Consider the following 12,114-nt stretch of genomic DNA (forward strand, 5'->3'; position numbering starts at 1 on the left):
CTATGGATTGACATCCTACAAAGAAGAATGGAAAGTTATTGTCTGCGCCAAGGACTTATTCCTGTTATCTGTCCGTAAAGTGCATAAAGACCTGGGGAAAAGGGCATTTGAGTATGCTGCTTCCTTGGTTTGGAATCAGTTACAAAATCACCTGAATCTTCAGATGCTGGGCTCTTTGGATGCATTTAAGGTTATTCTAAATGGCTCGTAAACAGGCACATCTGGCTGTAGATGTTTTGAATGTTTCTTGATTTCTTGTAATTCTGTAATTTGTTGTTATTTTACATTGTTATGTGTTTGTTTTATATCTGCACCTATGCAATTTGTGCTGTGCCCAGTGTCAGTGGGCTCTCTGATTGGCTGTGTATCCTCGTCTTAAGGCCTGGACTCACCAAATTAACATCAAAGACCTAACAGTGACAAAAGTCGACTACTGTGTTGCTTCACGTCGCCTGTGTCCCAGCCAATAAGTTGCACATGAACACACCACAAAGGCTACAGGCAACGGCCAACAAGCATATACGTTCGCGCCTCATCATTCAGAAAGTGAAACCTGAAGACTGTCATGGCGTTAGCGGACAATTACACCAACAGTCACGAGCTCAAAAAATCTGATATATCAAGTTTGTTTTGATCTCACGCCCTCTGGACTAATGCAGTTTGTTTACTTACCTCACTTCCATTTCTCTTCTTTTGCACCGACTTGAACTGCCAACCAGAGTGATTTCACTCATGGATGGGCTTTGCCGTCTCTGATGCTCATTCAATATGCTGAATCGGCTGACGGCTGACCATCAGCTTGGTGTGACAGGGCCCTTGTAGTGAAGCACAGAAAAGCATGTAATTTTATGTCTGACGTATGGAGACAAATATTAGATAAATCTTACATAAACTAGTGCCTCTCTTGAACAGTCTCACCTCCTCAAAACTCGTGTTTATTGCAGAACTGTACTAGACTGTACAGGTGTTATATTGTAATGTTGTGTCCACCTCCACTGGCACTGTCCCTTCAGCAGCACACAGTCATATGTGCTGCTGGCTAATTAGCTGAAGTCACACAGAGGTGTACACACACACACACACACACACACGCGGTTTTGGCCCATCCAGAAGCACCTATAATTTAGTTTTGCTCTCTTCCTAATGTCATTTTCTGAACACAGACAGTCGCAGTTTCTCAGACCTGAACTGTGCCTCCAGTAATCTCACCAGCAAACTGCTGCTGAATTACAGACGAACCTCATTTGGATACAACTAATAGTTAACTACTGAACAGCTGAGCTACTTTTTTTCTCCTTTTCCAGGCAATTTATTTTTTAAATTATGCCTTATGTGTCAATGGAAATAAAACTTTTCGCAGTGATACAGTGAGCCAAACACTGACAAACATAACATTGTTACTGACTAATCTAAATGTGTAAGGACGGATTAACTATGAAGGATCTTTAACAGTGGGAGCAAAATATCACCATACAGTGTAATCTTTATTTGTGGGAACAGATTCTGTAATTTGAGGGCATAGATTGATATTTCAAAGGGATGTGTTCTGATAAAAGACTGGATTGGAAATTTAAAGTCATGTTTCTGTGATTAACACCTATAGTAGGGGCTGCATAGATCTGTGTACATGTAAAGCTTTGTTTTCTCAGCTGAGGAAAAAACAATGCAGCCGCTCAATAATGTTCTTTTTGCAAATTGCTGCTCGCTTTCCTCTCCCTTCTCCTTTTCTCAGCGATATCCTCATTTTCGCAGGAGCCAGTGGCTAATGATGCCTCTCGCTCTGCTCGTCACACCAATTAAGTCAATAGTGTAGGTTTCAGCAGAGTCAGAGTGTCAACAGGCCCGAGCGCTGATGACTGCAGTAATGAGGGACAGAGGGAGGCTGTAGTAGTTTATGTAGATACTTACTTGATGAGGAGTTTTTAAGAGTCTCTGAGTGTGGTTCTTAGTAAATGATATCCAAGCAGAATTAATGAGAAAGGGAACAACATACATTAGATTTGGAAGCTGGAGGACTTTACAGCAGTAGTGTTGTGGAAATTCAAAAATAATTCTCTGCTGCTGGTGAAGAATGAAAAAGAGACTTCTGCCGGCCGACAAAGTTTTTTATTCTCTCAGCTGAGAAAAGGTCAATCAACATGTGAGCGAGCGGTCAAGATGAAGAAGGACCCTGAGCAGGGGGAGAGCTAAACATTTATACCTGAAGACCGCCCCTCAGTGGCCTGGGAACGTCCTTCAGGGGTCTTCACAAAGGTCTTTGAGTAAGTTGCTCTTTGTTACCTTTTGGTCTGCTGTAGGGACAGGGACCAGCACCCCCCCCCCCCCAGGGTGATCTTCCACACCCGGGGCATCCTGCAGGATTTTACATGTCACTGTGAAAGTAAGAGGTTCAGACATAATACACAAGATGGAGACCTTAAATTACAATCACAATAGTCACTCAACAACTTGTCCACTTGGACAGTTTTCCTCAACCTGGGCCATATTTTCCCATGTTTTGTGTCAAAGTGACTAATTTTTTTCTTCGGACATGTGTGTCAATTTACGTCCAATAAAAGTGTTTGTTTTTCTCACTGACAGGCTCAGATTATATTAGTGCCTGACATATCGGGAATCAGTTCAGGAAGGACCCAAATGCAGAGCAGCAGGCAGGTTTGAGGTTAAACAAAAAGCAAGCTGATGAAAAACATCCAGAACAGACAGGTAACAGCAAGTCCAAATGACAGAAGAACCAAAACTAACTGAAAACCAACCAGGATAACAAGAAGAACTGAGATAAAAGGTCCAAACAGAACACAACACACCAGGCAGGAAACGGAGCAGGGAATGACACCAAGAACACACAGATGAGCCCAAGGAATGAACGCAGATGAACTGACAAGGAACGAATGGAGGCACATAGGTATACACAGAAAACTAATCACTAGAACGAGACACAGCAGGGGCCTGTATCACGAAGCAGGATTTTGTCTTAGCGAGGTAACTTCAGGGTTAACCCTGGGTTTTCGGTCTCACGAAGCCGGTTCAGTTCTTATCGGGGTAGATCACCATGGTAACTTACTCTGAACAGCTATCTAAGTTCAGGGTTGAATCTGATCCTATAAAAAGCACCACCCACTGGCCAATCAGCTGTTCAGAAAAAAATGACTCCGCTGACAGAAATGCAGCCCAGTCACGACGGGAAGTTTAATTTATTTGATTGATTTTGATTTGAAAGTTTATTTTGAACATTAAAAAAGAAAAGAAAGCAACAACAACAGACAATGAAAAGACTGTTCAAAACGGAGTGGAAAGAAGTCGAACTTTCATCCCACCCCTTCATAAGAAAGAAACTGATCATTTGCGGACACTTAATAGCACCATTCATTAGTGCCAATGTTTTGTTTTGTTGGAGGAAATGCTCCCTGTTAAAGATAATGGGCCTAATTGACAGCTTTGCTGCTGGAAATGTGGAAAGTAGCCTATCATGTCTAGGCTTCATGGTGTTTGAGGGATTTTCCTTTTTGTTTTTTTTTAAAGAGAGAGATGAGGTATATTTCTGCGCAGCTGTTAATTTCTAACACAGCTCAATATCAGGATGATTTTATTCAGACTATCAATTTGGTGTTGATTTAATTGTGGCGTCAGCTTTAAGCTTTATTGTAGCATATATAATGTTATGACAAAGAAGACCAATTTATCAGACACAATGATGTTAGACGATAATTGTAATACACGCAATTCATCTGCGCAGCATTGATTTCATGGGATTCAAGGGTGTGATCAGTGTCAGATGTACAGGTACAGGTACTGTAGCTACTTGAACCAGTGATGAGTAATTTAACCTACACATCATTTTATTTGCTACCTTGTTTTGTCTTGATTTTTCCCTCTCTCCTCCTCTATTTCTTCTTTCCTGACCTGTTTCTTTTTCTTCTCTATCATGTGATTTCATTGATGTTTTGACAGGGGAATTTCTTTGATAAGCTTTTAGTGGCTTCTAACCTCTCCGGCACTTTTCTTTTTTTAATCTTGTAAATCTTATTTTTAACATTATGTGCAAATAAACTAATCTAAACTAAAACTAAACATTATTCATCCCGTTATGCGTTGCCACGCATGTTTCCTCCTCCTGCAGCTGCCACGGTGTTGGCCTTTTCTCTAATGTTGCTTTCCTCCTCCTCATATTTTAGTAGAATTAATCTCTGATCCTCACATGAGAAATACTTTTTTGCCCCCTCACATACGGCGCTCTGTGAGGACGCTCAGTGAGGACGCTCAGTGAGGACACTCAGTGACGCTGTGCTTCTCTCATGATTGTGATTGGTCCGCTGCGTGCGCGTTCACGGCTTTTGATAAAGCAACCCTGGGTTGATTTACCGAGTTGATATCCAGCGTCGTGATACCGATTATCCTGATTGCCATTGTTAGGGTTAGTCAACCCAGGATAGGTCTGGGTAACCCAGGAAAGGTTGATCTCGTGTCGTGATACAGGTCCCTGGAGTAGGAGGACATGCACAAAAGGAGGAAAATGGGGATTAGCTAACAACAAGGGTGTGGAGGGGAACACTAGGGTGGAGCAAACGAGACTAATACAGAACAGGTGTGAAGGAAAGACTCTGGGAACAAGGAAGGACTAACGAGGCTGGTGTGACAGAAAACAGGCGGGAAGACACATGAAGACAGGAAGTAAAACCAGACATGACACATATAAATAAAACATGAATGAATAACAAGACAAGAAAGAACACAAACAGAAAACACCAAAACAAAGTCCACAAGGTAATGCTAATAAAAACCCAGGATCATGACATGACGTCATTATAGAAAGGATCCCTACAGAGATAGAGTTTTGGTTGAAGAGTAAGATCCTTTTTTAAACCAGAAACAGCCCTGAATTTGCCATCGCCAAACTCACCAGAATACATGAAAATAAACAGTAATTTAGTGTGTATAGAACCAGAATATTTTCATATCTAACTGGGGCTTATGTGAACCAAACAAAAGTCAGTGACTGTTGGAATAATGTAAAGTTTTTGTGAGTTTTATTTTATTTCTGTCAACTTTGAATGAAGTGTGTCTCACGATGATAAAATTACTTTTTTATTCAAATTCAATCAGGTGGGTTTGGCAATAGAAATTCTGGGGCTGTTTCTGGTTAAACAAAAAGTCTTTAACAAAAAGGTTTATCTCTGGAGTGATCCTTTTCATAATGTTGTCAAACACTTATCGACTTATCAACAATAATCCAAGCAAATCAAGCACTTTTAGTGGACGTACACTGAAAATGGCTGCAGCCCTCTCATTCAACACTGGACAAACTTCAATTTTTTTTTGTCTTTATTGGTCCCTTAGAGTCAAAAACATGGGAAAACAGGGTCCAATAAATCTTTGAAAAATACTCAAAAAACTGTTACCAAAAAATGTAATCTTTCTGTATTTTCTTACATTTTATCGATAAAATGATTAATTGATTAGTTGAGGAAATTATCAGCAGATTAATTGATAATTTGTTAATTGATAATTTAACCTTTTCCAAAGCAGGTTGGTTGTTTTGACAGGAATAGATAGGTTGAATAGTTCATGTAAAATTGAAGAGACTTTCATGTTATACCCATGATCAACTCAGCCTTGGGTTGGATTGTTATTTTTGCCAGAATTGAATCTTGGAACATTCACAAATATGAAAATTTCCAAATCTCACAAATATGTCCAGTAAGGTAACATATGGAGCAGGATGCATGGGTAAAAGAAGCCATCTAAACTGCACAAAACACACGCGAACACTCTGCAGCAGTGTTGTTAATGAACAGGGCAAAAGACAGATGGTGGGAAAGAGGATCTGCCAAGGAGAGTATAACAGCAATACAACCCTGTAAGGCATAATCTCTTCAATCAGACCGACCAAATCTGTCACTGCAATGAAGTCATATCACAAAAAAAAAAGAAAAAAACAAAAGATTTTAAAAGGGTTTGATCTGGTCAAATATCTGGGCCTATTATTCACATATAATCTGGTTGTGAAACCCATATTGTTTTTCTCTATGGATGAGTCACCTTCATTCACTGGTTCCAGAGTGTTCCTTGACTGATAATACAGCACTATTTACCACCTACGCCTCACAATGTGCTGAATGAAAAACACAGAGAGAAGAGCACTTTTCACTCACATGCTAATGCAAACATTTCTCTCTCTTCTCCATGTCGTTCTGCCAGCGGATCAAAGCTTCTGCCGGACAGATGACGCCATTCACTCACCGAGGGGGACACAAGGGTCACTCACAACCCACAGTGCGAAGGGGCAGAGGGTGTGTATGTGTGTATATGTGTGTGTGTGTGAGTAAGACGTGAAATGATGCGAGTGTCCGAGCCCAAAGCCACATTCATGTGAGTCCTGACACCACACTGATTCAGAAGCTGAAGGGCAAATATGGAGGAGTGTAGATGGAGTGATGCGGGAGGGACTGATGGATAGGTGTTGGTGAGTCATGCCATTTGCTTGGAGGCCGGACAGGAAACAGATTCAACAAGTTTCACTCCAAAGCCGAGATAATGCATTATTTCATTTTGATGCATGACTCCAAAATATTCCTCATCATCGATCATTTTCTTGACAAAAGGAATTCTTCACCCCCTAAATGAACATTTGTGTGTCAATTATGGCCAAAACTGCCGCCTCTACTATTTTCAATGTACAACCCCACACCAGCGGCAGCTAAACATGCATTGGTGCTCCTGTATAGCACTTTACGCCACTGTCTTATTTCCAGCTTTGCCACCCCTGATTGACTGACTCTCTGCTTGTACATACATGTTCCCGTAGCAGCTATTCCTCTCTGCTACCATGGCAGATCGACTCCTCTCCTCACCATGGATATTTAAAGAGAACTCTGGTGCTGTTGCTGTCTCTTGTGTGTGTTGAAGAATGGATGAGGAGACACTGCTTGTTAGGGTTTAGAAATATCCCGAGTTGTAAGACCCCCAGTCCCGTCATTATAGAGACAATTAAATAAAAGATATTGCCTGGCGAGCCATAGTTCCGGAGATTGTTCAAGTTTAATTAGTGGGTCTCCACACATGATTTTTAGCTAATGCATAGCTGGAAGAAGCTGCAGCACTATGCGTTCTATTGGTGCTATGGGCCGCACTTGACACATCATGTGACATGCCACAGTGGTGCCAGTGTGTTTTCAGCCTTACTCACCTCAAATTTTGGTAGAAAACTGTTATTCTCACATGCCTCTGGCAAACGAAGAAGATTCTTGATCAACTGAAGTGATGTTTTAAAGGGTTAGTTCAGATTCACCAGTCACACATTGACACAAATGAACTGATTACACAGTGGCAGACCAGCAGCTCCTGTGTTCAGAGACGTAAAATTATTTTTGTCAGTGGAGTCTAGCTTTGAAGAGAGCGTGTAGTTCAGATCAATTCCCTGTCTATTTGAGAAGTACTGAGCATCGACTGGATAAATAAGACTTGGATTATACTGCACGAGTTGTGTGACACTTTCTAAGCAGATGATTTGATGTAGTTTTGCTATAGATAAAAATGGACCCCTACAACTTTCTCAGTTTTTAGAGTCTTTGTTCACCCGAGGTATGCAAGACAGAAGAAAGTTTCTTCACAAATTAAATGCAACACAGGGTGATTAACTGATATGCAAATGGTCTTTTGGGGCTATTAGGTATTCCTTTAGTTATTTGGTCTATAAAACATAAAACAAAATTGGAAGTTTCCATTACAGTAATGTTCTTTAACTACTAATTACCATGAGCCAAAATTAAAACAATGCATAAAAATAGCTTAAAAGTTCTCACTTTCTCATTTTTTACCTCACAGCAAGAGGGTTCCTGGCTTGAACCTGGGGTTGAGGGTTCAATCCCAGGAGGGAGCCCTTTTGTGTAGAGGTTGAATATTCTCCCCATGTTAGTGTGGGTTCTTTCCGGTACTCCGGCTTGCTCCCACAGTCCAAAGACATGCCGGTGTCTCTAAATTAGCCGTAGGTGTGAATGTGAGCGTGAATCTTTGTCTATCTTGATGTGTCAGCCCTGTGATAGTCTGGCAACCTGTCCAGGGTGTACTCCGCCTCTTGCCTAATGTCTGCTGGGATAGGCTCCAGCCTCCCCGCGACCCCTAATGCTGTTCAGTTAGCATTGAGCACAAGCACATACTGTATGATCCATTAGGGATACCTGGATAGTTTTGGGGGCATTAAGGGCAAGTTGACTGTTTGGTCTGTACTTTTCTTTTTGCTCAACTATGCTGTGTGAGACTGTTTTAATTGAGAATAGGGTCATAAACTGATAAGATTAAAAGGAAAATAAGTGCTTTGTTTGTGTATGAGCGAGTCCCGTATCATCATTTGGAATTCAAAGAGGTCTGTCCCTAAAGGGCTCTCTATTCACTGTGCCAGTCGGTAGATAATGGGCACAAAAAACCGACAGACCAAAATTCACAGTGGGAACTTCAATGCAGGTGTGTGTGTGTGTGTGAGAGAGAGAGAGAGAAAGATAAAAGAGAGGAAGACAGAGAGAAACAGTTAGTCAGGAAGATAGACAGTTGGAGCTGAGGAGATGCATGATTGAATAACAAGATGAAAATGAACAATGGGTCTTGGAAGGCGAGAGACAAGACTAATGAGTCTTAAAGAAGAGAGAAGATGAAGAGAAGCCAATACAGAGCGACAGTTTTGATAGAAGTTGATAAAACACAAGGCGTAAATTAAAAGAAGTGCACTCTACAGCTTCACTAAACTGCATCTACTTTTCTCATAAAAACACTTAAACTACTTCTGATGTTATTTAATGAGGAGAACCGGAGAACCACTGCGAGCTGAGGAGGCGCTGAACAAACAGAGTATCGTCATTAATGAAAATGTGTAAGACATTTAATGTTCTTGCTCGTGTAAACATGAGAGGATATTGGTGTGGGTGTGCGTCTTAATTGGCTTAGTAAAGGGAACATTCATTAGTAGGTCTTTCAGTCTGGTGAAAATGAAGTGCGAGAACATCAGCGTCTGATTGTTTTTTGTGTGTGTTCGCATTTGTAAAGTAGAGGTGAAGAAACTAGCACTAATGGTAGAAGTAGCAAGTGTAAAGAATACTCTCTTACAAGTAATGAAAATCCTTTATTCAAACTCTTAACATTAACAAAAGACGGACATTGATGACATTGTGAAGTAGCGTGTTTTTGCTCTGTCTTTGAACAATGTTGGAAACATTTTGGATTATATAAGTACACAACTCAACAAAATATATAACACAGTGTAACAGAGTTTGTATTGTATGTAATTCCACTTGCTATGATTACTATAATGTGATAGCCATGCACTTATGTAGTTATGTGGTTATACCTGTGTTATTGGCTCAAGGGCGCCCTCTCTCAGAGGTGGTAGGTAAATGCCACTGCAGGCGTTAAAACATCATGAGAGACATACCCAAGGTGAGTTGTCAAGCACAGCACTGTGTACAAATATTGTGTATTAATGTCTGTATGTCCACCATATGAACATTTAGAGTTATGGAAACGTCACTGGAAAGAGTTACAAGTGAGCTGTTGCACTCGTTAAGTGATACAATGTCCAAATGAGCATGAGCATACAGCATATAATAGCTAGCTGGCCTCTGTGCTAAGAAAAAGTGCTGTTCTTTTGTAGCGTGCTGTGTGTGAGCTGCCTGTAACGAGTCAACTGTATGACTGACCAGTACATATTCTGTTCCTGTATGGAGAATAAATGGCGGTGTAAAAGGTACAATGAGCCTCCTCATTATTGTCCACACAACACAGATTCCAAAGGTTGCTTACCAGCAGTTACAGCGAGGCCTAGTTCGGTGACAACAGCTCTAACGCAACAGTTTTTTGTAGATTTTAATGTGAAAATGTTACATATTATACCTTTAATTAAAAGTACAAATGTTTTAGCCTCAAAATATTAAACTATTAAGTATTAAAATACGAAAAATAAAACTACTCATTGTGCAGAATGGCCAGAATAATGTTTATTATATTATTGGATTATAGTTATTATTATTATAGCATTGATGCATTAATGTGTTCATTACTTTAACATTGTAGTTGATGAAGGTGGGACTAACTATAACTATTTCATACACTGTTGGGTAGATTAACCTACAATAATAAATCCTCCTGAGACCCAAACTTTTGGTTGGTAGGCATTTTTTATTTCTCCTAGCTATTTGGGATCAGTAGGACCCGATAAATATAAAACACTAAAATCTGTCAACAATAATTAAGTCCCGGTGTCCTCAAACGAAACAACAATAAAGTCACACTGTTCTCAAACAAATACTTCCTAATTAACAGTCTTATCTTGTTACTGTTGCTAAAATTGGTCAAATTTGTTGCCGTATCAAACTACATACATTATTAATCATCAATAAACAAGATTCAACTATAAAATGTGATCAGGTTTTGGATCTTGTCCACACTTGTCAGGATTGGCTGCAGACTGACTTGGCAGAGATGGCTGCCATCTTGTTTTTGCATAATTAGTGTATTGCGCTCTTACTACCACTAGATGGCACAAAAAAGTGTCCACGAACAAGGATGACGGGTCTAAGTTAAGTAGAAGGTAGTGTGAGGTCAAGTAAACCCCAAATGTGATGTCCTCATATAAGGACACAGGGTCTCAGGAGGACATCATAATTTACTAGTTGCTTTATATTTCGTATTAACAATCTAAATCTGCAAAGTAACTAAAGCTATACTCAAGTCAAGTGACTCAGAATTGTACTACACTACAGTACACGAGTGTAATACACTTAGTTACATTCCACCACAGAAGGGGACTTGTCATCCACGCACAAACTGTCCATGCATGTGTGTTACTTGCCTGTTGCATGTAAGCACACAGACATCAGCGCCTGCTGCGGCTGTGCTTGACCTCCACTCTTATCAAACCAAGGACACATCCCATTCCTGGCTGGAGGGAAGAGGACACTGAGGCTCAGCAGCTACAGCAGGGCCACACATTCACTCCACACAGATATACTGCCTCCCGAGGGACCACAGAGGTCAGACTCCAACACCGATAAAACACCACCACCACCACCCGACAGCATCAGATGAGCTTTGGGGGAAAGTGAGGAGGCTAATGAGGGACAGTGTTATCACACCTGATGTGTGGAAGCAAACAGTTGCTGATGCAGCAACAGAGAAGGGCTCCAACTAAGTGATAAATATACTGCAGAGAAGAGGGCTGAATTTTACAGGCTGACATAAAAAAATCAATTTGATTTATTGCAATACTCTCAGTCGCAATATATTATTGATACACTGATCTTTCAAGTGTTTTCCAGTGGTCAGTCTGAATTGATTTTCTTGCATTAAGTATGAAGACAGGGGACAGAAAAGAAGCAAATGAGATTATCTGTTCTAACAGTGTCTGTGCCAACTTCAAATCTAAAAAGACTGATGGGAGAATCAGACTCAATAAAACTACAGTACTTGGTCTATAAGATCTGCTTTGAAATAAAGCACAAGGGCACGCATGCCCACCTGTATGTACCTTTTTTTATTTTGTTTATTATCAACTGCGAAAAATCTAAATACAACTGATAAATGCAGTAGAATAATATCTAATATTCCTACTTTTTGGACACATATTTCGCTTTTGTCAAGATATTTTTCATCGACATTAAAAACTGCATAATGTACTTTTTTGTAATCATATATCAAATATCACAAAATTATTTTTATTGTTACTATGCGTCTTTGTGTGCAAATAGATGCACTCAAATCTGGGTATTTAGCCCATATCGAGCAGATACAACTGCATTAAACAATTTTTTTTACAGCTGTATACTAGGCTTGGGCTGGACCCTATAAATTACCATTGCTAATATCCATCCATCCATCCATTTTCAACTGCTTATCCGAAGTCGGGTCGCGGGGGCAGCAGGCCAATCAAAGCACCCCAGACATCCCTCTCCTCAGCAATGCTTTCTGGCTCCTCCTGGGGGACCCCAAGGCATTCCCAGGCCAGATGAGATATGTAATCCCTCCAGCATGTTCTGGGTCAGCCCCGGGGCCTCCTACCAGTTGGACCTACCTGGAACACCTCTAACAGGAGGCGCTCAGGAGGCATCATGATCAGATGCCCGAACCACCTCA

At 40.6% G+C, this 12,114-nt stretch overlaps 1 protein-coding gene across 2 annotated transcripts in view; it reads right to left on the minus strand.

Moving 5' to 3' along the window:
- The window catches only part of prkcab (protein kinase C, alpha, b), a 161,105-nt gene that overhangs the window by 97,505 nt on the left and 51,486 nt on the right, over nucleotides 1-12,114 (minus strand). The window lies entirely within an intron of this gene.

The sequence above is a fragment of the Epinephelus lanceolatus genome, chromosome 18 (assembly GCF_041903045.1).
Source record: "Epinephelus lanceolatus isolate andai-2023 chromosome 18, ASM4190304v1, whole genome shotgun sequence".
NCBI classification, from domain to species: Eukaryota; Metazoa; Chordata; class Actinopteri; order Perciformes; family Serranidae; genus Epinephelus; species Epinephelus lanceolatus.